Below are 26,389 nucleotides of genomic sequence, written 5' to 3' on the forward strand. Positions count from 1 at the left end.
TTTCATGTGAAAGTATTCATGTTGGTTTGCATTGTTACAAAAGCTGGCAAGTCATGGAATCAACATTGACCAATTGACATCTTTCCTTTTAATTAATTTTGTAATTTAAAGTCAGAAATGTACTACAGCCAGTTGTATCACATGCCCATAGTTTTACCGGAAACCCATGTTATCGCAAGTTCAGGATAATGTCAGGGTGTAATATTGCATTTAAAGAACAGTTTCGACAATTGCTACATAAATCCACTCGCTAATGTATAGAATCGCAAGGTTCTAAAGAGCCCTATAGATTGCTGGCCAGGCAGATTAAAATGCTGTCCTCTAAAGGAGGCATACAACTGACCATATTTCAGCTGTAATCTTACTCAAAGGAGCCAAGAGATATTCAAGGTACAAAATAGATGCATCACACCTAGTGCAGTAGCCACGTCACAAAGGTTAAGTTTATTATGCACCATGTGAAGAAAGCTGTACAGTGCAACTCACTCACAATACCTGACCAGGATGAGCAGAACGTAGCCAGGGGTTGCAACATCAAATGGGAGAACGTCTGTTTCTCTAGCACAGAGTTTTAAAAGAATATATGAAAACACTTTAAAAAATAAGCAGAACATGATCATTGAATAGTCCAAGGAGCATGCTGTTCTAAAAACATTCATTTAAGCTATTAACACCCTGGCAACTACTGGTTTGGAATGATCATGTCTTGTTTTAACACTATGTGACACAATTAGTTTGCTGTCTAATTTTAGACCAGCTAAGAAAATTCATGTCCTAGAAATCGTCCGTGAAGGTGTAGTGGCCGAGTTATCCACATGTGTACAAGCGCACACACCCACACATACTACTTTGCCACACATATTATTCAGGTCATTACCTACTGCGCTGGTGAACTGCAAATGAAGAGAACTTACTGCACCATTTTTAGATGAACTACCTTCTAGATAAAATGTGGCACTACAAATGAAAAAGATAGGCATAGACTCTGGTGCTGCTTACAATGCTTAATAGTAATGGATTTGCTATTTTTCTCTTTAGTCCGGTATGTAGTTGCAAACCTGGATGGCGGTTTAGTTTGCAAATTATCAGACTAGAGCAGCAAGATGGACACACGTTATTTGATGAATCACACGTTAGTCTTTACAGGCGAGGAAAAGGGCAACAACTACTTAATGAAATGCAGTGTCACAGATTTTACTGGCATAAATTGCATTTGATCTCCAAAACTCAAGCAGCATGTAGCTAAAATAATTAGGGCATGTAATTAAGTACTTCAGTCAATTATTTGTTTACCTACTGATGGGAATGCCCCAAAATAATTACGCTCTGTTCCTTGTTCAAAATGGCAGAGCTGAACTTGATCAATAGTGCTTCATAACCAGGCTATCAAGAACAATGCTTCAGCAATATGGTAGAGACTCCTATTCATCTCTGTCCCTTCAGCCTTACAGTTTCCATAAAACCAGCTTTTACATCCTGCCACTGACCACCTGGCTGGGACCAACAAAAACCTCTAGAGAAAGATTCTCCAAATCCCCTATTGAGAAACGAATACCGTGCTTTTCTAACTATCATCTTTCAAGTTGCATAAAACTAATTTTTTTAAAATTAATTTATGTGACGTGGGCATCGCTGGCTAGGTCAGCATTAATTGCCCATTCCAAATTACCCTTGAGAAGGTGGTGGTGAGCTGCCTTCTAGAACCGCTGCATTCCCTCAGGTGTAGGTACCCCCACAGTGCTGTTAAGGAGAGAGCTCCCGGATTTTGACTCAGCGACAGTGAAGGAACGGCGATATATTTCCAAGTCAGGGCGGTGAGTCACTTGGAGGGGAACCTCCAGTTGGTGGGGTTCCCAGGTATCTGCTGCTCTCGTCCTTCTGGATGATAGTGGACGTGGGTTTGGAAGGTGTTGTCTGAGGAACCTTGGTGAGTTTCTGCAGGGCATCATCTAGATGGAACACATGGCTGCCACTGTGGAGGAATTGAATGTTTGTGGAAGGGGTAGCAATCAAATGGGCTGCTTTGCCTTAGATGGTGTCAAATTTCTTGAGTGTTATTGGAGCTGCACTCATCCAGGCAAGTGGGGAGTATTATATTACACTCCAGGGGCGAAATTCTCCGGTATCGGCGCGATGTCCGCCGGCCGGCGCCAAAACCGGCGCAAATCAGTCCGGCATTGCGCCGCCCCAAAGGTGCGGAATCCTCCGCATCTTGGGGGGCCGAGCCCCAACCTTGAGGGGCTGGGCCCGTGCCGGACTAATTTCCTCCCTGCCAGCTGGCGGAAAAGGCCTTTGGTGCCCCGCCAGCTGGCGCGGAAATGACATTGCCGGGCGGCGCATGCGCGGGAGCGTTAGCGGCCGCTCACGGCATCCCCGCGCATGCGCTGTGGAGGGAGTCTCTTCCGCCTCCGCCATGGTGGAGACCGTGGCGAAGGCGGAAGGAAAAGAGTGCCCCTACGGCACAGGCCCGCCCGCGGATCGGTGGGCCCCGATCGCGAGCCAGGCCACCGTGGTGGCACCCTCCGGGGCCAGATCGCCCCGCGCACCCCCCAGGACCCCGGAGCCCGCCTTGTCCCGCCGGTAAGAGAGGTGGTTTAATCCACGCCGGCGGGACAGGTATTCTGGCAGCGGGATTTCGGCCCCCGGAGAATCGTGGGGGGGGGGGCCGCCAACCGGCGCGGCGCCATTCCTGCCCCCGCCGAATCTCCGGTGCCGGAGAATTCGGCATCCGGCGGGGTCGGGATTCACGCCAGCCCCCGGCGATTCTCCGACCCGGCGGGTCAGAGAAGCTCGCCCCTGATGTGTGACTTGTAAATGGTGGCAGGCTTTTGGAGGTCAGGAGGAGAGTTGCTCGCCTTTGATCTGCCCTGGTAGCCACAGTATTAATATGGCTAATCGAGTTCTGTTTCTGATCGAAATTAATCCCCAGGATGTTGATTGTGGGGGATTCAGCGATGGCAATGCCATTTAATGTCAAGGGGCGATGGTTATATCTTCCCTTGTCGGAGTTGGTCATTGCCACAAATGTAACTTGCCACTTACCAGACCAAACCTGGATATTGTCCAGGTCTTGTTGCATTTGGACATGGACTGCTTCATTATCTGAGGAGTCACGATTGATGCTGAACATTGTGCAGTCATTTGCAAACATCCCCACTTCTGACCTTATGATGAAGCGAGGTCAGTGATGAAGCAGCTGATGATGGTTGGGCCTAGAACACTACCCTGAGGAACTTCTGCCATGATGTCCTGGAGCTGAGGTGACTGACATCCAACCAACACAGCCATCTTCCTTTGTGCCAGGTATGAGTGACCAGTGGAGAGTTTCCCCCCCAGATTACCATTGACTCCAGTTTTGCGAGGGCTCCTTGATGCCATACGCGGTCAACGGTAGTCACTCTCACCTCACCTCTGGCATTCAGCTCTTTTGTCCATGTTTGAACCAAGGCTGTAATGAGGTCAGGAGCTGAGTGACCCTGGCAGAACCCAAACTGAGTGTCCGTAAGCAGGTTATTGATGAGCAAGTGTCACTTGCTACCAGTGTTGATGACTCCTTCCATCTCTTTGCTGATGATGAGAGTAGACTGATAGGGCGTAATTGTCTGGGTTGGATTTGTCCTATTTTTTGTGTACAGGACACACCCGGGAAATTTTCCACATTGCTGATTGGATGTCAGCGTTGTAGGTGTACTGGAACAGCTTGGACAGGGGTATAGCCAGGTCTGAAGCACAAGTCTTCAGTACTATTGCCGGAATATTGTCAGGGTCTATATCCATTACAGTATCCAGTCCCTTCAGCCATTTCTTGATATCACTTGGAGTGAATCATATTGGCTGAAGACTGACACCTTGTGATGCTGGGGACCTCCGGTGGAGACCGAGATGGGATGCTGGGGACCTCCGGTGGAGACCGAGATGGATCGTCCACTCGGCATCTGAGGATGGGGATACTTGTGGAGCCTCCACCTCCAGTGAGTTTTGTTTACCACTATTCACAGCTGGATGTGACCGGACTACAGAGTTTAGATCTGATGCGTTCATTGTTCAGCTCTGTCTATTACTTGCTGTTTATGCTCTTTGGCACACAAGTAGTCCTGTGTTGTAGCTTCACCAGGTTGACACCTAATTTTTCGGTATGCCTGATGTTGCTCCTGGCATGCTCTCCAGCACTCTTCATTGAACCAGGGTTGATCCCGGTAATGGTAGAGTGGGAGATATGCCGGGGCATGAGGTTACAGATTGTGGTTGAATACAATTCTGCTGCTGTTGATAGCCCACAACGCCTCACGGATGTCCAGTCTCGAGTTGCTAGATCTGTTTGAGGTCTATCGCATTTAGCATGGTGATAGTGCCACACAACACAATGGAGGATATTCTCAATGTGAAGACAAGAGTTTGTCCGATAATGCCATGGATAGATGCATCTGCAACAGGCAGATTGGTGAGGATGAGGTCAAGTATGTTTTTCCCTCTTGTTGGTTCCCTCACCACCTGCTGCAGTCCCAGCCTAGCAGCTATGTCCTTTTATGACCTGGCCAGCTAGGTCTGTGGTGGTATTACCGAGCCACTCTTGGTGATGGACATTGAAGTCCTCCATCCAGAATATATTCTGCCATCTTTCCACCCGGAGTGCTTCCTCCAAGTGGTATTCAACATGGAGGACTGATCCTTCAACTGATGGTGGATGGTACATGGTGATCAGCAGGAGGTTTTCTTGCCCATGTTTAACCGGAAGCCATGAGACTTCATGGGGTCCAGCGTCAATGTTGAGGACTCCCAACTGGGCCGCAACTCTGCTGGATCTGTCTTGCTGGTGAGACAGGACATACCCAGGAATGGTGATAGTGGTGTCAGGGAGTCTGTAAGGATTATTAATGATAACATTTGTGTTTATAAAAATGCATTCACACAAAACATCTTGGGTAACTTTACTTCATGAATTATCTTTAGAAGTGTAGTGAACCCAACATAAACAGAGGCTGTTACAAATGTAGCTAATTTGCTGAAATACAACCACATGAACCTCTAGATGACTAAATTCTCTCGGTGGCTTTCAAAGTAGTCACTACTTTTCACCATACTGTTATTGTGAAAACAACTTTCTGTATTCTTCCAGAACTACAGAGATTAATCTTCACTCATTTAAATACCCAAAAAACTAGTTTTGTTATTCATTCCATTTATCAGATCAATTCCCAATAAGAATAGCCAAACAGTTGAAATTGACTGCATTGCTGAAGACCACCCCACCCCCACCCCCAAGCCCAACACATAGGGCGGGATTCTCTGATCCTGAGGCTAAGCGTTGACGCCGCGTTTCCCGACGGCATCAACATGCCCTACGGAGCAGCAATTCTGACCCCTACAGGGGGCCAGCATGGCCCTGGAGCGACCCACGCCGCTCCAGCTGCCGATACCGGTGTCAGATGGCTGCCGCAGGTCTGCGCATGCGCAGTGAGACCGGCGCGATTGCACGCATGCGCGGCGGCTCCCTTCACCGCGCCGACCCCGACACAACGTGGCGCAGAGCTACAGGGGCCGGCGAGGAGCAAAAGAGGACCCCCAGCCCGAGAGGCCGGCCCGCCGATCGGTAGGCCCCGATCGTGGATCAGGCCGCAGCGGAGGCCCCCCCCGGGGTTGGACCCCCCCCCCCCCGGGTTGGATCCCCCCACCCCCACCCCCACCAGGCCGCCCCCGGATGGATGCACGCCGGTGTCCCGCCGGGTAAGCCCACACGTGGACGGCGCTGGCGGGACTCGGAATTCTTTTACGGCCATCCCAGGTGGAAAATTGCCGTGGGGGGGGCTATGTAGAGTGGCCTCTGACCGCTCTCCGGAGAATCAGCGGACCGGCGTCGGTGTGGCATTGCGCGATTCGCGCCCGGCCCGGCGATTCTCCAGGCCGGCCTGGGCTGAGAGAATCCCGCCCATACTCTTTCTTGGGACAAAGTCCAACACTCTGCAGGCTATGAGAGAAATAAAATTAGGCATTCACTTCAAGAGCTTACTTCACGTACAGAGACAAGAGCCAGCAATGAGATTTCCTAAACCCAGAAACTGGAGACAATATGGTGACACATATATAGGACAACACAGTGGTTAGCACTGCTGCTTCATAGCGCCAGGGACTCGGGTTCAATTCCGGCCATGGGTGACTGTCTGTGCGGAGTTTGCACTTTCTCCCCTATGTCTGCATGAGTTTCCTCCGGGTGCTCCGGTTTCCTTCCGCAGTCCAATGACATGCAGGTTAGATGGATTAGTCATGCTAAATTGTCCCTTAGTGTCCAGAAGGTTAGGTGGGGTTAGTGGGTTACAGCGATAGGGTCAGGGCATGGGCTTAGGTATCAAGGATCGGTGCGGATTCGATGGGCCAAATGGCTTTCTTCCGCACTGCAGAGATTCTATGATATATTCCTGGATTTTGCGGCCAGCTTGAAGCAAGAGCACTCAACTCTAACCTGGTAGAAAGCTGCACACAAAGATCCAGTGTTATGTGTGATATGGTTCTCCCCTTTCCCAATGGCAGTCTAAGTCTCGCGCCAAGTCGAGGGGATTTCTTGGGATGCAGCAGCAACGATGTCAGTAAGCAGTCAATCACATTGAAGTAAGCACCCATGGCAAATCAGAAAGTTAAAATTACTTATTGCCCTTCACTTTTTATTTAAAGCTTGAGATAGCAAAGTAAATGGTGAATAGTGTATGATAGAAACTAAAAATGAAGAAATTGGTCATTCAACAAACATGAAATGACTTCCAAGGCTCATGAAGGTATTTTGCAGCAATTATTAAGTTAGTATGCAGGTAAAAACCCAGTTACACCTCATAAGGCACACATTTTTCCAATGGTTTTTACAGTGATACAAAGCACAAGTGTGGAATTCCTCATCAGCTCAATTAATTTCCGTCAACTGCAGCCCGTGGGGGTGAAGGAGACTCAACAGTGAAGCCTCCGCAGAAGCTTCTGCGACAGCCACTTCTGGATTTCCCCATCAAAATACTGGCTTGTTAATGGAAATCTTAGCAAACCAAGAAAATATTGCAACACTAGGCTGACATCAACGTTGCATCTTTTCATTGACTAACTTGAGTCAGAAACAATGGCCGGAATTCTCTGGTCCTTGCGATTCACTTTTCCTGTCGGCAGCGTAGCCCCTCCCGCCGGATTCCTGGCGGCATGGGGCGGTTACAATGGGAACTCCCATTGACCAATGGCGGGAAGGTAGAATGCCGCCACCAGTGAACGTCGTGCTGCCAAGAAACATGCAGCTAGGAGATCAGAGAGTCCAGCCCAATGAAAGCCATGCCTACCATCTGAATCAACAGCTTGTTCTAAACAGAAAATAAAACACTTGGGAGAACTTTGTCCTCAGAAATGCAATTGTGAAAGATTCCCGCTAAGAAGGAAAATACTGAAAACTAGGTGTCATCTGTAATGCTCAGAGCACTAAATATCACACCTCTCTGAATGAGGATTCAATAAGAAAAAAGCTCTTAAAACAGATACTTCCAGGTGATTTCCCTTGAATGGAAGGCAATCAATCTTAAAGTATATTGGGGATAAATGAATTGCAACAATCTACAAAGCACCTTTAAGATATATATATATTTAAATCCCAAGGCACTTTACAGGGACGTTAGAAAGCAAACTTTGACACTGAACTACATATCAAGATAGTTTTGGAGAAGACGAAACACTTGATCAAAGAGACAGGTCTTTAATGAAGAAAGAGCGGTAAGGACGTGGGAGAGATTTCGAGGGACAATTGCAAAGCTTCGTGCCTAGGAAGCTACAAGATTGGCCATGAACGTGAGAAGTGATTGAAATCAAGGATGTTCCAGTTGTGGCTCAGTGGACAGCACTCTTGCTCCAGTCCCACTCCAACACCTGAGCATATAGATTAACACTGATGCCCCAGCACAATACTTACCCCTCAATCAACATGGAGAAAAATTGATAATTTGGTTCAGTAACAGTGTTGTTTGTGGGGGCTTGCAATGCACTAATTACTGACACACCTCCGACATTTCAAAAGTATTTCATTGACTGTAAAGTGCTTTGGGACTTCTAATGGATGTGTAAAATGCTTTTTTATAAATGCCAAGACTTTATTTACTATGTTCAAGAAGCCAGCATTAGAAGAGCGCAGATATCTCAAAGGGTTTTGGGGCTTGAGGAAGTTACAGAGATAAAAAGGCTAAGAAGGGGCAGAACGGTGGCACAGTGGTTAACACAGCTACCCCAATGTCAGGGACCCGGGTTCAATTCTGGCGTTGGGTGACTATCCGTGTGGAGTATGCACTTTCTCCCAGTGACTCCATGGATTTCCTTTGGGTGCTCCGGTTTCCTCCCACAGTCCGGAGATGTGCTAGTTAGGTGGATCGGCCATGCTAAAATGTCCTTAGTGTGTCCAAAGATGTGCAGGTTAGGTGGGGTTGGGGGGGGGGGGGGGGTGAATGGGCCTGGGTAGGGTGCTCATTCAGAGGGTCGGTGCAGACTCGATGGGCTGAATGGCCTCCTTGTGCACTGTAGGAATTCTATGATTCTAAGGATTTGAAAGCAATGATGATGACAATCTTATCGTCAAGACACTGCTTAATTGGAGCCAATGTAGGTCGGCAAGAAAAGCAGCGATAGATGAAAACCATCTAGTGTGAGTTACGACACGGAGGACAGAGCTTTGGTTGACCTCAGATTTCACAGTGGAACATACGAACTAGAAGCAGGACACTCAGCCCCTCAAGCTCAGCCTGTTATTCAAGTAGATCATGGCTGATTGGATTGTAACCTCAACCCCACATTCCTGCTTATCCCCGACTGCATTTCACTCCCTTGTTATTCAAGAATCTACCTAGCACTGCCTCAACAACATTCAAAGACTACTTCCACTGCCTGTTGAGGAAGAGAGTTCCAAAGATTCACAACCCTCAGGAGGAAATAAATTCTCCTCATTGCCTTCTTAAATGAGCGACCCCTTATTTTTCAACACTAACTCTTAGTCTTAGAGGGTCCGACAAGAGGAAACATTGTTTTCACATCTACCCTTTGAGGCCCCTCAGGATCTTATATGCTTCAATCAAGTCACCCCTTACCCTTCTAGACTCCAGTGGATACAAGCCTAGCCTGTGTCATAATATTCACACAAGTATATGATGGTGCAGAGACAGACGCTGACTGACACACTGAAAGACCAATCAACACACAGAACACAGCAGCCAATCACCAGACAGGACACGGCCACTATATAGCCAGAGGGCACTAGTTTTGTCGCTCATTCGGGATGCAGCCTCAGACAGCCAGAGCCCGTGATCAGTAACACGAACATCTACCATGTGCTAGCAGTATAGTCTGGTCAGGTTAGCCTCAGGTCTCCAGTCAACCGAACATAGTGTCAACCCACAGTGCAAGTATGTTGAACAGCTCATAGCTACATAAAATAGAGTTGTACTTCTACAAGTGTTGGTAGCCTGTCTCTCTCACTGCTCTGGTAAACACAGTCCTCGCAGACCCAGCATACCCAATACATCCGCATGTGCTGCCTTTCCTCATAAGACAACCCACCCATTTCTTGTAGGTGTCTGGTAAAACTTCTCCAAACTGCTTCCAACACATTTACATCTTTCCTCAAATAAGGAGACCAAGGGCCGCACGGTGGCCCAGTGGTTAGCACTGCTGCCTACAGCGCTGAGGACCCGGGTTCGATTCTGGCCCCGGGTCACTGTCCGTGTGGAGTTTGCTCGTTCTCCCTGTGTCTGCGTGGGTTTCACCCCCACACCCCAAAGATGTGCAGAGTAGGTGGATTGCCCACGTTAAATTGCCCTTGATTGGAAAAAAAAATAATTGGGTACTCCAAATTTATTTTAAAAAGTTAAGGAGACAAATACTGTATGGAAGTATGTTAGAATAATCAAAGCTAGGCAGGAAGGCAGAGCAGAATCAGGTGCTAGTTCGGAGATGGAAACAGGTAGCCTTAGTCACGGGAGGTGTGTGGTGGGAAACCCATCTCAGGGTCAAATATGGCACCATTATTGTGGACATTCTGGAGTCAGTAGCAAGGGAAAGGAGATTATAGCAGGGGTCAAAGCTTCTGCCCTCAATGTTTAATTGAAAGAAATTTGTGCAGGTCCAGTACTGGATATCGGCCATCAGCTTGACAATTGAGAGAGAGTGGAGAGTTCAAGAGGAGTAGTGGAGAGGTTGGATATCATAAGTGTACATGTGGAAACTAAAACCTTGCTTTTAGATTATGTCACTAAGGGGGTCACATGATGATGGGAAATTGAAGGGAATCCAGGATAGATCCTTGGGGGGGGGGGGGGGGGGGGGGGGGGGGCAGAGGTAACTGTGCAAGGGTAGAACGAGAAGTCATTGGTGACTTTGATACAGCTGTTTTTTGTAATGTGGCAGAGTTGAAAACTGATTGGTGGGCTTCAAACACAGAGTTCCAGGAAAGATGGGCACGGAATTTGGGAGGTGACAACATGCCCAAGGACTCTGGAGAGGAAAGGGAGATTGGGTGCCAGTTTGCAAGAATTAAGAAGACTAGGGTAATTTTATTTTTTGATGGGAGAGTTGATGACAACACAGGGAGAAGGGGAGAGGAGTGACAACAGGTAACCTGCTGGCAGAGGTCACAGGTCAGTGAGGGGTGCAGGAAGTTGGATGGGGAGGAGATTAGCAAGATTAGGCCCCAGCTGGCATGTCGATCAGCCAGGTCAGCGAGAGAGTAGGATGGGGCAGCCAGTGTTCCTATTTATAAGAAAGCAGCTCAAGAGCAGCAACAAGCCCTTCAGAAAAAGCCAAAGGAGACAGATGGGAAGGATAGGCTTAACCTAAAGGGAGTCGAGCCTGGGATGGTGGCAGGAGTGCAGGAAGATCGAGGACTACTGACGATTTGGGAAGAGGACAGTCTAGGAGACGCAAAGAGAAAAGTATAAATGAAGAAAAACAGAGGAAACAGAAACTATGGGCTGCCTCCCACAAAGTACAATTCTGAGAATTCTGACAAATTCTACAGAGGAGCAGGAGGGGATTCCATCGAATCCCGACAGCGCAGAAGGAGACCATTTGGCCCAGCGAGTCTGCACCAATCCTTCGAAAGAGCAACCTACCTAGGCACACTCCCCCATCCTATCCTCATAACCTCACTTAACCTGCACATCTTTGGACTGTGGGAGGAAACTGGAGCTTCCAGAGGAAGCCCACGCAGACACGGGGAGAATGTGCAGACTCTACACAGTCACCCAAGGCCAGAATCAAACCCGGGTCCCTGGCGCAGTGAGGTAGCACTGCTAACCACGTTGGATGCGGTTCCCTACTAATGATTGCATTGAGCTTTTCAATAAAGAAAATCCCATAAATCTAAAATGACAGAAAATGTGAAACTGTCAGTGGTCAAATAAAAAGTGTCTTTATAGGGATATATTTTTGAAAGTCCATCCCAGCGCCACATTCAAAAGCAATAAATCATTGCAGACAACAGTACAGATGAAGGTTACATTGACATGAATGAATTAAAAAATAATGAATGGGAATTACAAATATTAGCTACGATTTCATATAGATTATGAGCACCATGCAATTGTGCAGCAATAAGAAGGTTAAAAACAGTTAAATGAAACAGAACAGGACACTATGAAATCAACCAGAGGCTGGGGGGAGGAGAGGGGAGGAGGCGTGAGAGAATGCAAGGTTTTGAAGCAGGCAGAGACAGAAAAGAATAGAGTGCATTTGTATTGTTAGCTGTGGCTCCATTGGTAGATTTCTCACCTCTTGTATTACAAAGCTCCGTGTTCAAGTTCCACTGCAGGACTTCAGAGCAAAAATCAAGACTGACACTCCAGGGGCAGCACAGTGCTGCAGTGGTTAGCATTGCTGCCTCACGGCGCTGAGGTCCCATGTTCAATTCCGGCTCTGGGTCACTGTCCGTGTGGAGTTTGCACATTCCCCCCGTGTTTGTTTGGGTTTCGCCCCCACAACCCAAAGATGTGCAGGGTAGGTGGATTGGCCACACTAAATTGTCCCTTAATTGGAAAAAATTAATTGGGCACTCTAAATTTGAAAAAAAAAGACTGACACTCCAGTGCACAATGAAGTGGGGAATTTACCACAGTGCCCATGGCACTATTTTTTTTAAAAGAACCGTGGAGTTATCCTCAGTGTACTCGCCATTATTTATCCCTTAAATCAACACCACAAAAAAACAAATTAACCAGTCACTGGGTGCGATTTACCAGCCACATCCCGTCGGAATCGGGATGGGACGCAGCCAGTAGATCCCGGGAGACGTCACGGTCCTATTGGGCGGGAGCCAGGCTCGCATAGCTAAGTGTGCTTAAAAGCCCACTTAACTTTTTCTGGTGTCTATGGCGGATCGAATGGCCATGCGGCATCCACCCACAGCGCCGAGGAAACCCAGCCGGGCGCAGTTTATCACTGATCCCCACAAATGGGAGACTAGGCGGAACGGCACTTTGGAGGGAGGGGGTTGGTCTCTGTGAAGGGAGGTAGGGTTTATGGGGCTCCCCAGGGCTCCCTTAATCGGTGAGTTTGGGATTTGGGGGTCCGGGGATCTCGTGGTGAGGGGGGTGGGGGGCGCAGTTGGGAGACAAGTGGAGCTCCTCAGTGCAGGATATGACACCAGGTGCAGCACCTTGTTGCAACAAATGATAACAAAGTGCCATTACATAACAGGGTGTAGCGCCGGGAGTGACCCTGCCAATCCTGACCAGATTTTTGATCAAATCATGCCCATTACATTAAGACTTGAATGAGGGAAGTGAATGTATATTTCCAAGTTTGCTGATGAACTAAAAGTGATAAGGCAAGTGGTGAGGATGACACAGAGTCCACAAAGGGATATATACTGGTTGGGTGAGTGGGAAAAAACTTGGCAGAGAAATATAATGTAGGAAAATATGAAGTTATGCACCTTGGTAGGAAGAATAAAGGAGTTGAATATTAATTAAATGGAGAAAGACTGCAGAAAGCTGCAGCACAGAGGGATTTGGGATTCTTCGTGTATAAATCACAATAAACTAGCATGCAAATTCAGCAGGTAATAGGAAAGGCAAATGGAATGTTGCCCTTTATTTCAAAGGAACAAGAGTATAAAATAGGGAAGTCTTCTTAAAACTATACAAGGCACTAACTAATGAGACCACAGCTGGAATACTGTGAACAGTTTTGGTCCCCTTATCTATAGGAATGATATATTGGCATTGGAGGCAGTCCAGAGAAGGTACACTATGTTGATCCTGGGTATGGAGGGATTTTCTTTTGAGGAGAGGTTGAGTAGATTGGGCCTGTACTTGTTGGGACTTTAGAAGAAAGAGAGACAACTTTATTTAGACACATAGGATTCTCAGGGGGCTTGACAGAGTAAATGCTGAGAGAATGTTTCCTCTTGTGGGAGAGTCTGGGACCAAAGGGCATAATCTCAGAGTAAAAGGTCTCCCATTTCCCATTTAAGACTGGGATGAGGAGGTATTTCTCTCAAAGAGTAGTGAATTTGTGGAATTCTTTACTGCAGAGGGCTGTAGAGGCTGGGTTGTTAAGTATGTTCAAGGCTGAGATAGACAGATTTTTAATCAGTAAGTGAATTGAGGGTTACGCCGATTAAGGCGGGAAGGTGGAATTGAGGATTATCATATCAAACCAGTCATGATCTAATTCAATGGTGGGGCAGACTCAATGGGCTGAATGGCCTATTTCTGTTCCCACGTCGGGCTTTATTATATTGTCATTTGTGGAACCTTACCGAGTGCAAATTAGCTGCCATATTTCCCACACTTCAATAAGTAGTTCCTTGTCTATTAATTGCTTTAAGACATCCGGTGGTCGTTAAAAGCACTACATAAATGCATACCTTTTTGTATATGGACATGCAAACAAAAAGGAAAGATTGGTAGTGGAGGGGAAATTATTCCTTTGCTGCCCAGTGAATGAGCCAAAGTTCAACCTCTGGCCAGCACGGTGACACAGTGGTTAGCACTGCTGCCTCAGGACGCCGAGGATCCGGGTTCGATCCCGGCCTGGGTCAATGTGCAAACTCCGTACGGACATTCTCCCAGCAACTGCCTGGGTCTCACCCCCACAACCCAAAGATATGCAGGGCAGCTAGATTGGCCACACTAAATTGCCCTTTAATTTTAAAAAAGTCCAACCTCAAAAATGTTTCAACACTTGAAAAGGATCAGATAACTAATTTGTGCACTTTGACAGGAAAAATACGGGGCATCCTTTGATCATTTTAATTTGTGGTGTTTTCTTGAAACTCTCTCCTCTGCAATGAAATTATGAGGATTTGGATGGCAAGTTCGGCAAGGGAACACGAGGAGATTGCTGCCCGAGCGGAGATAGTAAGCTAATGATATCTTTTTTTAAACAAAAAAGCTCAAAGCAACTATAAATCTAAAATGTCTCTCAATAATGTGAAATTGTTAGTGATAGTGTTAAAAACATACCTTATAAATTCAACTTTATATTTAAGAAAACATCCCACACCCTCACACAAAAGGAAGTAAATTGGCAAACAGTCGCAATTGTTTGACAGTGAAAGCTCTTGGCAACTATAAAAGGGTTTTATCGGGTCCTTTCATCCAGCCATACATCCCCCTTGATTGGGTAGCAATAACACAATGATTTATAATAGATTCAATGTCGCCTGCAACAAACACAATTCGAAGAATCAGCCAGCTTTGCTTTTTGGTAATAGACATGGCTGCTGAAAATTTTGGAAATCAATATACCATGTCAAAAGAGTTACAGAAGGCTCGTAACACATTTGCTAACCAAGCTACATGGTGCAATCTACACTTTGAGCTCCGATGTAAAAATTTGCAAGAGAATGCACTTAGACAGGCAGACAATTTATTACATTTGCTTGTCAGGCACAAATGTAAATGTGCGTGCTCATGGGAACCCTTGTATTTTTGTAGCCAAAATCAATCCTGATAAATAATGATTGACAACCTCTTTAATCTTGCTCACTTGCCCTCAGTATTTAATTTTACTCCCTGGGGGTAACTGTCTGAACCCATCTCATATAATTTTCAAAGACAACATGTTGAAATTTATAGCACATTGGGGCAGAAGTACAAGACGCGTATTATGTGCACTTGTTCACGTTTACTCTAAGGTATACAAATGAGAAACTGATGCAACTAGTTTAGGACAGTACTAATTAACATTAGCTGAAGGCCAGCGAAACATCACTATTTAGTGGACCATAAAACCAATAGGTAAATGTGGGTCAGAGGTTTACTGCCCACTGGAGGAACATGTCAACTATAAGTGTTCTAAATCCAACAGGTCACTGGCGATAAATTATTATTGCATTACTCCAGAATTATTCATTTAACGAAAAGGTGATCTATTACAGCATTCATATTAATGCTCACAGTTCAACTCCAATCGCACAGAATGGATCTGCCTTTAAGGCAAATTAAAAGGAGCATATATTTAAAAAGAAGATTCACAGGCTACCGAGGACACACAAGTAGATATGGCAAAGCGCCATCATATACAGAATAACAAATTACTGAGAGGGAGCTTCAAGGTTGCAACATAATTGAAGAGATCTGATTGCATTATAAAACTGGAACAGCACAGGTTATGTGGCTTAGGAATGTCATTGAAATCTTTGATATTGAATTAGTCTTTAACACTCACTCTCACCCCCTTTATTGCATTATTTTCTCCCCCTCCATTGCATTATTTAAAGCATATGTAATTTGTCACTTAATGAAATCACTTAATATGCAACGGTAGTAAATCCTTCCTTGGCATGGGAATACTGGAACTGCTTCACCCGGTAACACCCTCGATGAGGGCACTTCCATTTTAATGTAGACAGCAGGCGGACGGATGTTAGTTATGCTGGAAACAATTATGAAAGCATGGTTCCAAATCATATCAACAGATTTAAGGTACCCCAAGAAATGTTTTTCGCAGCTCTGGTAACTCCAGAGGCCGCTTGAGTATTGCAGAGATAGTAGGCGGCCATAGAACCTCTCAGTAATTGAACTTTTTAAAAAATACAGCAAGAAACCAACGTTCATTGCCGAAGCTCACACGATGTTCAGTAAGGGAGAGGAAAAGTTGATTGCTTAAATACTTAATTAAATATAACCTTTTAACTTTTGGCTCAGTGGTGAGTAGCCTATAACCCCGGGGCTACATGCAGCCCATTAGGGTTCTGAGTGTGACCCATGATACATTTTGTTGATTGTTGCCCATGTGCAGAGTTACCACATTCTGCTGGTTTCCAGCCACCTAGTTTTTCCCCCCTATCAATAGGACTGTGGTGATGCACAGGTAAAGCAAGGTACGTGTCGATTGCACACAACATTAGCTGCAATTTCAATCTTGCAGTCCACTAAGGTGAAGGAGGGCCACTCATGTGGCCCACTCACTGCCCGACATTGCCAATCACCGATCTAGCTACACATGGATAAGATTAGTTCAACGGAGGATCCTTCATGGATTATATTACAGTCCACAAAGTGTTCTAAATCCAACAAAGAGAGGCTCAGCTGAACTACATGTATATGATAGGCCTGGGCAGAGTACTTGGGGCAAGGTGGTATTGAGATTCAGAACAATGGACCTTCCTTCACATTCTGTAGAATAGAGCAATAATGCCTCCCTTTTGGGGAAATATTAATGAACATTAGAGCCAAAGGAGATGGATGAACCCTATTTTGTGCAAATCAATTTAAATAAGCTGAGGAACAAAGTAAATGGATAGGCCCTTAAAGGGATACTGCCTGAACCCAGAAGGAAATTGCAAATTAAACATAAAATATCAAACCAAAAAGCATTAAGAGGGTCGATAAAGCAACCCTCTCCCGGTGGTGCCCACCCCTCCGGGCACACATTTGTTTTTAGATTACCCATGCCTGCTACAGGACGATTATACCATCTACCACGGTGGGGTTGAGCCTAGAACCCCAGAGCATTGTTCTAGGTTTGCACTTTACCAGTTCAGTGACCTACACCACTTGGCCACAGGAGGAACCCCTCTGATAATGATCATGAAATATGCTTTATCAGAACACCACACATAAACTTTACACTGGGGCAAATTCATTTGCTCAATTTTAAGACTTTTTTGAAAGTTCCTATTTGGTCCACACTAGATGACTCATGCTTCTATGTGGGAATAGGGCCAACAGTGAATTACTCACATGTAACTGGCAGTTAGATGCGAACAAGACTGCTCGATCATTTACGTGAGCTAGAATGAGTGCTTGGCTTTGCTGTCCCAATGTAACAGTGTAAATTATGCAACACAATTCAGAGCTATTACTCATCAATGCGAACTGCAGTATATTCACATTCCCTCCCCACCTCCCCTCCCCCCCTACACACACGCACATTACGTTACCTTCACAGTCATTTTCCATTATATTATGTAACTTTCAGTCAATATTTTAAAAATTTTAATACAAAGACTATTAAAGTGGCCACTGCAAATCATATGAACATTGGCATTTGAAGCTCCAGGCACCCCAGATTCTCAAGCAAGTACTTAATTAAAAACCAGACATTCACAGCCACCTAGGGAATTCTCACATCCCTTTGCTTAAAAATAGACCATCAACAAAAGAACTATATTATTCCAACCGGCTCGACTTGGTTTCACCATGGACAAAATAAATATTTGAAACTCAACGGGTGCAATTTAACCACCGATTCGCGGCCAGCGCAGATCTGGACGCGCCGTTTAAATAGCGGGAAAGGCCAAAATCGGGATTTGTGCCAGGTGTGATTCAGTTTGCCATCTAACCGGCCCGCTCCCGATGACACGTTCCGGATCTTGCCCAAATATCGCGAGCATATCATTAACCCCAATTCGCATTTATTTCAATCTCTTCAACGAGATTGACATCGGATGTAACGGCCTCCCGGGAATTAACCGGCTCCCCAGCGAGAAATCACATGGGTGTCATTTAGTACTCATTTTTTTAAAACGTGAAGCTGGCAGGGAACTGTGGAGGTGAGTAGCTATTTCCATTTTCCAGCATGCAGCTCAACGGCTTTGTTGTTGGGATTATTTTAATTAGTTTAATTGAGACAATCAGTGAGTTCAAGAAAACCCTTTACATACAAAGATACTGCTCACAGGCAGTAAGAAAACACCAATACTGCCCATGACAATACACTGTCATATTTATAGATGATTTAACAGGAGCAGTGAACTCTACTGCACATTAGTACAAGAGAACAGATTTTCCATTTTAACAAGGCTTTTATGAAAAAAACCAGCAGAACTGATCAAAGTAATAGATAATCGTTAATATATTTTAGGGGGCCTTGGGGGATGTCATAAATCAGAAGTGTAAAGCTTAGATTGTTTATGAATGGCACCCAAACCCAGAGAGCCAGTAAATCTATAAGTAGATGCAAAGCTTTACACACACATATACGTGGGATGCAAGTGACATTGGCATACTAGGCTCTCTCGCCCAGTCTTAAGTTTGCTGAAGGGCACGAAGAATCAGCCACATAGTGCGCACTGGATTCCAACATATTCCAGACCAAAAAGCATGTGGCTTTTCCTCCTCAAAATCCTGGGGCGTCATTCTCCGACCCCCCAGAGGGTCGGAGAATGCCCGTTGGCCGCCGTGAATCCCGCCCCCGCCCCCGCCGAAGTCTCCGAAGGGAGAAAAGTCGGCGGGGCGTTAATGGCGCCGCTGCCACGGAGAATGTCACGGGTCTGCGCAAGGCAGCCGATTTTCGGCCTGCCGATATTCTCCCTTCCGGATGGGCCGAAGTCCCGTCGACGTGATGACCGTTCACGTCGACGTGGATCAAACCTCCTTTTCATCGGCGTGACCCGGTGCTCCAGGCTCACGCCGACCAGCGTGGAAGTGAGTGACGGCCTGGGGGGTTGGCTCTGGGCAGGAAATGGCGTGGCCGCAGACTGATTGCGTGAGGAGAGGTGTGTCTCGGCTTGTGTGTGTGTGTGTGTGCGGCGGGGGGGGGGGGGGGTGGTTAGAGTAGGCTGGGCTCCGGGGGAGTGCCGGGAGGGGGTCCGTGCCGGGGTGGAGGTTGGGGGGGGTCCGTGCCGGGGTGGAGGTTGGGGGTGGTCCGTGCTGGGGTGGAGGTTGGGGGTTGGGGTGGTCCGTGCTGGGGTGGAGGTTGGGGGTTGGGGGGGGTCCGTGCTGGGGTGGAGGTTGGGGGTTGGGGGGGGTCCGTGCTGGGGTGGAGGTTGGGGGTTGGGGGGGTCCGTGCTGGGGTGGAGGTTGGGGAGGGGGTCCGTGCTGGGGTGGAGGTTGGGGAGGGGGTCCGTGCCGGGGTGGAGGTTGGGGGTTGGGGGGGGTCCGTGCTGGGGTGGAGGTTGGGGGGGGTCCGTGCTGGGGTAGAGGTTGGGGGTTGGGGGGGGGTCCGTGCTGGGGTGGAGGTTGGGGGTTGGGGGGGTCCATGCTGGGGTGGAGGTTGGGGAGGGGGTCCGTGCTGGGGTGGAGGTTGGGGAGGGGGTCCGTGCCGGGGTGGAGGTTGGGGAGGGGGTCCGTGCCGGGGTGGAGTTTGGGGATTGGGGGGGTCCGTGCTGGGGTGGAGGTTGGGGGTTGGGGGGGTGGTCCGTGCTGGGGTGGAGGTTGGGGGTTGGGGGGGGTCCGTGCTGGGGTGGAGGTTGGGGGTTGGGGGGGGTCCGTGCTGGGGTGGAGGTTGGGGAGGGGGTCCGTGCCGGGGTGGAGGTTGGGGTGGGTCCGTGCCAAGGAGGGTGATGGGAGGGCAAGTGAGTTGGTCCACCTGGCCAGGTGCCAGCCTCTAACAGTTGGACCCATGCGGTCCATGCCACCTGGCTGGGGGAGGAGGGGATATGGACAATGTTGACATGTCGTCGTTCCCCTTCCCCCCACCAGGCCGTCATGTTTTCAGATCATCCAGCGATGTTGGCCGCCGTGGTGGCAGCCGCTCATGTCTATGTTGCCCTGGATGAGGAGGAGGAGGAGGAGGAGCGTGCCAGAGAGGCGGCGCAGGCTGCCGCAGAGGGGCAGGCGGCAGGCGCCCAGGCTGGAGGGACACCTGACCGACAGGACGAGGAGGGGGAGGAGGACGTCGCGGCCCCACGGCAAGGGAGGCACCCGAGGGCGCCCCGTGTGTACCAGCCCCGGCAGTCATACCAGGACCTCACGGACCGGGAATGCAGGAGGAGACTCCGGATGAGCCGGGAAACCGTGGCACACATCTGCCACCTGCTGGCACACCTGTCACCGCGTGGCACTGGCGGGGGACACCCTTTCCCCGTGTCCGTCAAGGTTACGGTGGCCCTGAACTTTTATGCAACGGGGTCATTCCAGGCACCGAGTGGGGACCTGTCCGGCATATCGCAGACATCGGTGCACCGGTGCATCCGGGCAGTGACAAATACCCTTTATGCCATGGCGCACCGCTACATCCGCTTCCCCGTGGACTGGGCCAGCCAAGATGCCCGGGCCGTGGGCTTCTCTGCCGTGGCCGGGTTCCCCATGGTCCAGGGCGCGATCGATGGGATGCACGTCGCCGTGCGGCCACCTGCAGATAACAGGGCCGTGTTCACTAATAGGAAGGGGACCTATTCGATGAACGTACAGGTGGTCTGCGACCACCGCATGATGATCCTGCACGTCTGCGCCCGTCACCCAGGCAGTGTACACGACTCATTCGTGTTGTCGCGGTCATCCATCCCCGGCATGTACGAGGGACGCCATCCCCGGCTGAGGGGCTGGTTGCTGGGCGACAGGGGCTACCCATTGTGATCGTGGCTGATGACGCCTATACGGAGGCCACGCAATGAGGCGGAGAACCGCTACAATGATGCCCATGTAGCGACAAGGGGAGTGATCGAGAGGTGCTTTGGCGTGCTGAAGATGCGTTTCAGGTGCCTGGACCTCTCTGGGGGTGCCCTCCAGTATCGGTCAGATAGGGTCGGCCGCATCATTGTGGTGTGCTGCGTCCTGCACAACATAGCCCAGCAGAGGGGCGATGTGCCGCAGGCAGAGGAGGGCGGAGTGGAGGAGCAGCAGGAAGAGGCACAGTCCTCCCCAGATGAGGGGGATGGGGGCAATGGTCAGGGCAGACGGGGTAGACACAGGCGGGTGGCTGTCCACCGTTACCGGCTGGCCCAGCGGGCACGGGACAGACTGATAGACGCCCGCTTCACTGACTAGATGGGCGTGGGAATCGGGTAGTATGGCCACAGACCGCACACCATGGCAACAGCCGACCACCCACACCCCCCACCCATCCACCCACCCAGCACCCTCACCCCCCTCCCCAACCCCACCCACCCCACCCGCATGCACACCACCCCCCACCCCATTGCCGATCCACCGGCGGCACAACGGGCCGGGCTCACACAGTTGCGGGTGGACGCATGTCTATCGCAGGCCATGGAGGATGATGACAACCCGCCCTGCGATGAGCTCCTGGCTCTACATCGTTGGACTATGTCTGACCCATGGCCACAGTACCACCATCCACCCGGACCATCCCTGCATGCGGCTGTGACACTGCAGCGCACGGTCCCGTCCTCTGCCCGGGGGATGTTGATGGCGGCCCAGGGGGAAGGGGGCAGACTCACCTGGGGCTGAGGTAAGACCACCCCTCACACACACACTTGCGCTCAACGTACATGACACGCCCGCACACTTTGGACAGAGCACAAAGGCAGCTTCGGTAGGTGTAACATTGACTTTAATAACCAAAGGAGTTCATGCACGTGCCCTAGCCCCTAAAACTCATCTGTGCCCTGCACCCGTGCCAACTTACTCAATGTCTAATTGTTTGGCCTTACGGGCCCTTTGACTACGTCTACGTGGTTCCCCAGACGGTACAGCAGAACTGGAGGTGGACTCCTGTGATTCCTGCCCTCTGACACTGGATCCCTTTGGCGGCCGTTTCCTGGGGCGTCCTGGCCTAGATGGGCCAGGCTGCGGACCGGGCGACTGGGATGGTGAGCTGCCAGCCTGTCCTGCCCGTTGCCCACCCGATGCACCTGGGACGGAAGGGGGGGAGTCCGAGGTGTCGCGGTGTACCGGGACCTCCCCTACAGAGGGAGCCGGGACGGACCACACCACCTCCTCCTCCCTCGGGGTGCCCGATGGCCCCCAGGCCTCTACATGGGTGGGGGATGCGAACGGACTGGCCATCCGACGCCCCCCCCGACATCTGGCGCCGCCAGTCCTGGAGGCCCGTGCTGGTATCGACAGGGGTCTGCAGGTTTGCAACCATGGAGCCCAGGGTGTTGGCAAACCCTGTCTGTGACAGTGCGACGCCGGCTCGCACATGGCCACTGGCGCCGATGCCCTCAGCGATGGCCTGCTGAGACTGGGCCATGGCCTGCAGAGACTGGACCACGGCCTGCTGAGACTGGGCCATGGCCTGCTGAGACTGGGCCATGGCCTGCAGAGACTGGGCTATGGCGTTGAGCGCCTCTGCCATCTGGCGCTGGCACTGGCTCATGGCCTCCTGTGAGAGGGCAGCCATTTCCTGGGCCACAGACGCCGCCTGCACGGAAGGCCCCAGGCCTCGCAAACCGTTCCCCATGTCTGACACCGTCGCAACCATTGCCTCCACCGCGGACGCCACCCGTGCGGTGTCAGCCTGGGTGGCACGCATGACCGGGACCACTCCCAGCTCCTGGACGCGGGTGGACTCCTCCACCTGCGACCGCAGCCGCCGCAAGCCGCCCGTCACCCTCTTCGCTCGTCTCCGGGTCGGTGGTTGCATCGGATCTATGTGTGGGTGTGGTAACTGCAGGAACCCGGGATCCATCTGGGCGGCAGATGTTCGCTTGGCCTGGGCTGCCCTCCGACCGCCCGGTCCCTCTGCTGCTCCTACCTCCACCTGCTGTACCGGGACGGCTGTGTTGTGCGCACCAGTGAGTGTACCAGACGCCTCATCACTAAAGTGCCCAACCGTGGTGAGTGTTTCTGCGATGGTGGAGGGTGTTGGTGACAGCAGTGGCGTTGTGTCGTGCTCTTCGTCCCACTCTGAGTCCATGGCACTTTGGGGTGGGGGTTCGTCTCCACCCATCCACTCTGAGTCACTGTCCGGTATTTCGTCTTCCTGGGTAGTGCTGTCCCGGGTAGTGCTGTCCCGGGTAGGGGTGTCCTGGGTAGTGGTGTCCTGGGTAGTGGTGTCCTGGGTAGTGGTGTCCTGGCTCGGATGTGACGGGGGCCTGTGGCTGCCCCCCTCATCGCTGGGTGGTCGCTCCCGCACGTGACGGGGGTGTCGTCTCCCTGTTGCTCCAGGTCTCTCCGTCTCCCGTGGTGTGCGAGGGGCATCCTGCGGGCGTCGCATGCTGGAGGGTCCGGGTCTCTCCGTCTCCCGTGGTCTCCGAGGGGCATCCTGCGGGCGTCGCATGCTGGAGGGTCCGGGTCTCTCCGTCTCCCGTGGTGTGCGAGGGGCATCCTGCGGGCGTCGCATTCTGGAGGGTCCGGGTCTCTCCGTCTCCCGTGGTCTCCGAGGGGCATCCTGCGGGCGTCGCATGCTGGAGGGTCCGGGTCTCTCCGTCTCCCGTGGTCTCCGAGGGGCATCCTGCGGGCGTCGCATGCTGGAGGGTCCGGGTCTCTCCATCTCCCGTGGTCTCCGAGGGGCATCCTGCGGGCGTCGCATGCTGGAGGGTCCGGGTCTCTCCGTCTCCCGTGGTCTCCGAGGGGCATCCTGCGGGCGTCGCATGCTGGAGGGTGCGGGTCTCTCCGTCTCCTGTGGTCTCCGAGGGGCATCCTGCGGGCGGTGTGCATCTGCGGGGATGGGTGCCTGGACGTTTGGTCCTGCGATACACAATGAAGCATGCATGGTTAGACATCAGGCAGTGATCAGGTGATACGGGGGAGGGAGATATAGGGGAGGGGGGATATGGGGACGGGCTGTCGGTGGCTCACTTGCTGGTGGGCCCCCGACCTCTGCATCAGCAACCTCCCGGTCCTCAGGTCCGCCAGCCAGTTCCAGGGCCCTTTCCTCGTGTACGGTCAGTGGCCTCTCATCAGCGGGCCCTCCTCCAGTCCTCACATGCTCCCTATTGTCGTGTGCGCGCTTCTCCTGTGGGGGTGGGGGGGGTGGCAGGGGTAAAAGGCAACAGTGTTAGGCAGGTATATGAATGCACGCCATCGGTTGCGCGTGCATTGCAGAGGTTAAGGTTAGGGCTGGATTCACTTGGGGATATGGGGGATATGGGGGAGGGGGGGATATGGGGGAATGGGGAGGGGGGATATGGGGGAGGGGGGATATGGGGAGGGGGGATATGGGGGAGGGGGGATATGGGGAGGGGGCTATGGGGAGGGTGGATATGGGGGAGGGGGGATATGGGGGAGGGGGGATATGGGGGAGGGGGGATATGGGGGAGGGGGGATATGGGGGAGGGGGGATATGGGGGATATGGGGAGGGGGAATATGGGGGAGGGGGGATATGGGGGAGGGGGGATATGGGGGATATGGGCGAGGGGGGATATGGGGGATATGGGGGAGGGGGGGTATGGGGGAGGGGGGAATATGGGGAGGGGGGATATGGGGGAGGGGGGATATGGGGGAGGGGTGATATGGGGGATGGGGGATATGGGGGAGGGGGGATATGGGGGAGGGGGATATGGGGGAGGGGGATATGGGGGAGGGGGGATATGGGGGAGGGGGGATATGGGGGATATGGGGGAGGGGGGGTATGGGGGAGGGGGGATATGGGGGAGGGGGGATATGGGGGAGGGGGGATATGGGGATATGGGGGAGGGGGGATATGGGGAGGGGGGATATGGGGGATATGGGGGATATGGGGGAGGGGTGATATGGGGGAGGGGGGATATGGGGGAGGGGGGATATGGGGATATGGGGGAGGGGGGATATGGGGGAGGGGGCAATATGGGGAGGGGGGATATGGGGGAGGGGGGATATGGGGGAGGGGGGATATGGGGGAGGGGGATATGGGGGAGGGGGGATATGGGGGAGGGGGGATATGGGGGAGGGGGATATGGGGGAGGGGGGATATGGGGGAGGGGGGATATGGGGGATATGGGGGAGGGGGGAGGGGGGATATGGGGGAGGGGGGATATGGGGGAGGGGGGATATGCTGGAGGGGGGATATGGGGGAGGGGGGATATGGGGATGGGGGATATGGGGGAGGGGGGATATGGGGGAGGGGGGATATGGGGGATATGGGGATATGGGGGAGGGGGGATATGGGGGAGGGGGGATATGGGGGATGGGGGATATGGGGAGGGGGATATGGGGGAGGGGGGATATGGGGGAGGGGGGATATGGGGATATGGGGAGGGGATATGGGGGAGGGGGGATATGGGGGAGGGGGGATATGGGGGATATGGGGGAGGGGGGATATGGGGGAGGGGGGATATGGGGGAGGGGGGATATGGGGTAGGGGGGATATGGGGGAGGGGGGGATATGGGGAGGCTCACCCTGCCTGCTCTGACGAGGTCGTTCACCTTCTTGTGGCACTGGGTGCCTGTCCGTGGTGTCAGGGCCACAGCGGTGACGGCCTCTGCCACTTCCCTCCACAGACGCCGGCTGTGGCGTGGGGCAACTCTGCGGCCGTGCCCGGGATACAGGGCGTCCCTCCTCTGCTCCACCGCGTCCAGGAGCGCCTCCACATCGCGTGACTCGAACCTCGGGGCTGAGCGACGGCCAGCCATGCAGTCGGGTGTTGCGGTCGGGTGCTGCGGTCGGGTGGGGGGGAGCAGCGCGGCCTTATGAGCCGTCACGCCGTGCAGCGCGTATGACGCTGCACGGCGTGAACCACTGCGCAAGCGCGGATCCCGTTACGTCGCTGCTAGCTCATTTCGGGCCGGAGACTATCGACCCATTTTTCTGACGTGACGCAAGTGGGATTTGCGCCGTTTTTTGCGCCGATCGGCGGACTTTCCGCCGATAACGGAGAATTTCGCCCCTGAAGTCTGGTGGGTCAGTTGAGCTTTTAACGACAAATGAGCAGCTTCCTTGCATCATTATTTGCTGGCACTAGCCCACAAAGGATATTGAATTCATTTTCATGGTGGGGTGGATTTGACACCTAAGCTATCACCAGATCCCCCCCACCTGCCACTTTCAGGCAAATAAGTAAAAGTAACTGAAAAGTCGTGACTTGATATTAGTTGCAAGTGATTTGTTTAAACCGTTCCTCGGCTGACAAAGTACTCATATTGTGGAGAGCAGAAAACTGCAAGTTGAAATCTTTGGTTTAATGCTGGTCACAATAGAGCTGTGATCAGTTGCATTAAGATAGCATTTCTGCTTCTTGAAGTCCATGACAGCACTGGTTTGAAATCAATATCCAAGATAATTTACAGGAAGCTAAATGAGAGGATTGAAAGGCAATATCTAAGAGGAATAAAATGCAATGTTTTTTTACCGGATTAGTATGGTTTACTTACACCATATGGATTTACATATAAAAGG

General features: G+C 51.2%; 1 protein-coding gene and 1 long non-coding RNA gene across 5 annotated transcripts in view; one reads left to right on the forward strand and one right to left on the reverse strand.

Moving 5' to 3' along the window:
- The window catches only part of sez6b (seizure related 6 homolog b), a 1,259,716-nt gene that overhangs the window by 1,228,654 nt on the left and 4,673 nt on the right, over positions 1-26,389 (reverse strand). The gene's annotated exons all lie outside the window — the stretch shown is intronic.
- Positions 17,894-26,389, forward strand: part of LOC140386841 (uncharacterized) — a 60,249-nt gene continuing 51,753 nt past the window's right edge. Inside the window, exon 1 of the long non-coding RNA XR_011933690.1 lies at positions 17,894-17,998. This is a non-coding gene — a long non-coding RNA (uncharacterized lncRNA). The remainder of the gene's footprint in view (positions 17,999-26,389) is intronic.

Source organism: Scyliorhinus torazame, chromosome 12 (genome assembly GCF_047496885.1).
Source record: "Scyliorhinus torazame isolate Kashiwa2021f chromosome 12, sScyTor2.1, whole genome shotgun sequence".
NCBI classification, from domain to species: Eukaryota; Metazoa; Chordata; class Chondrichthyes; order Carcharhiniformes; family Scyliorhinidae; genus Scyliorhinus; species Scyliorhinus torazame.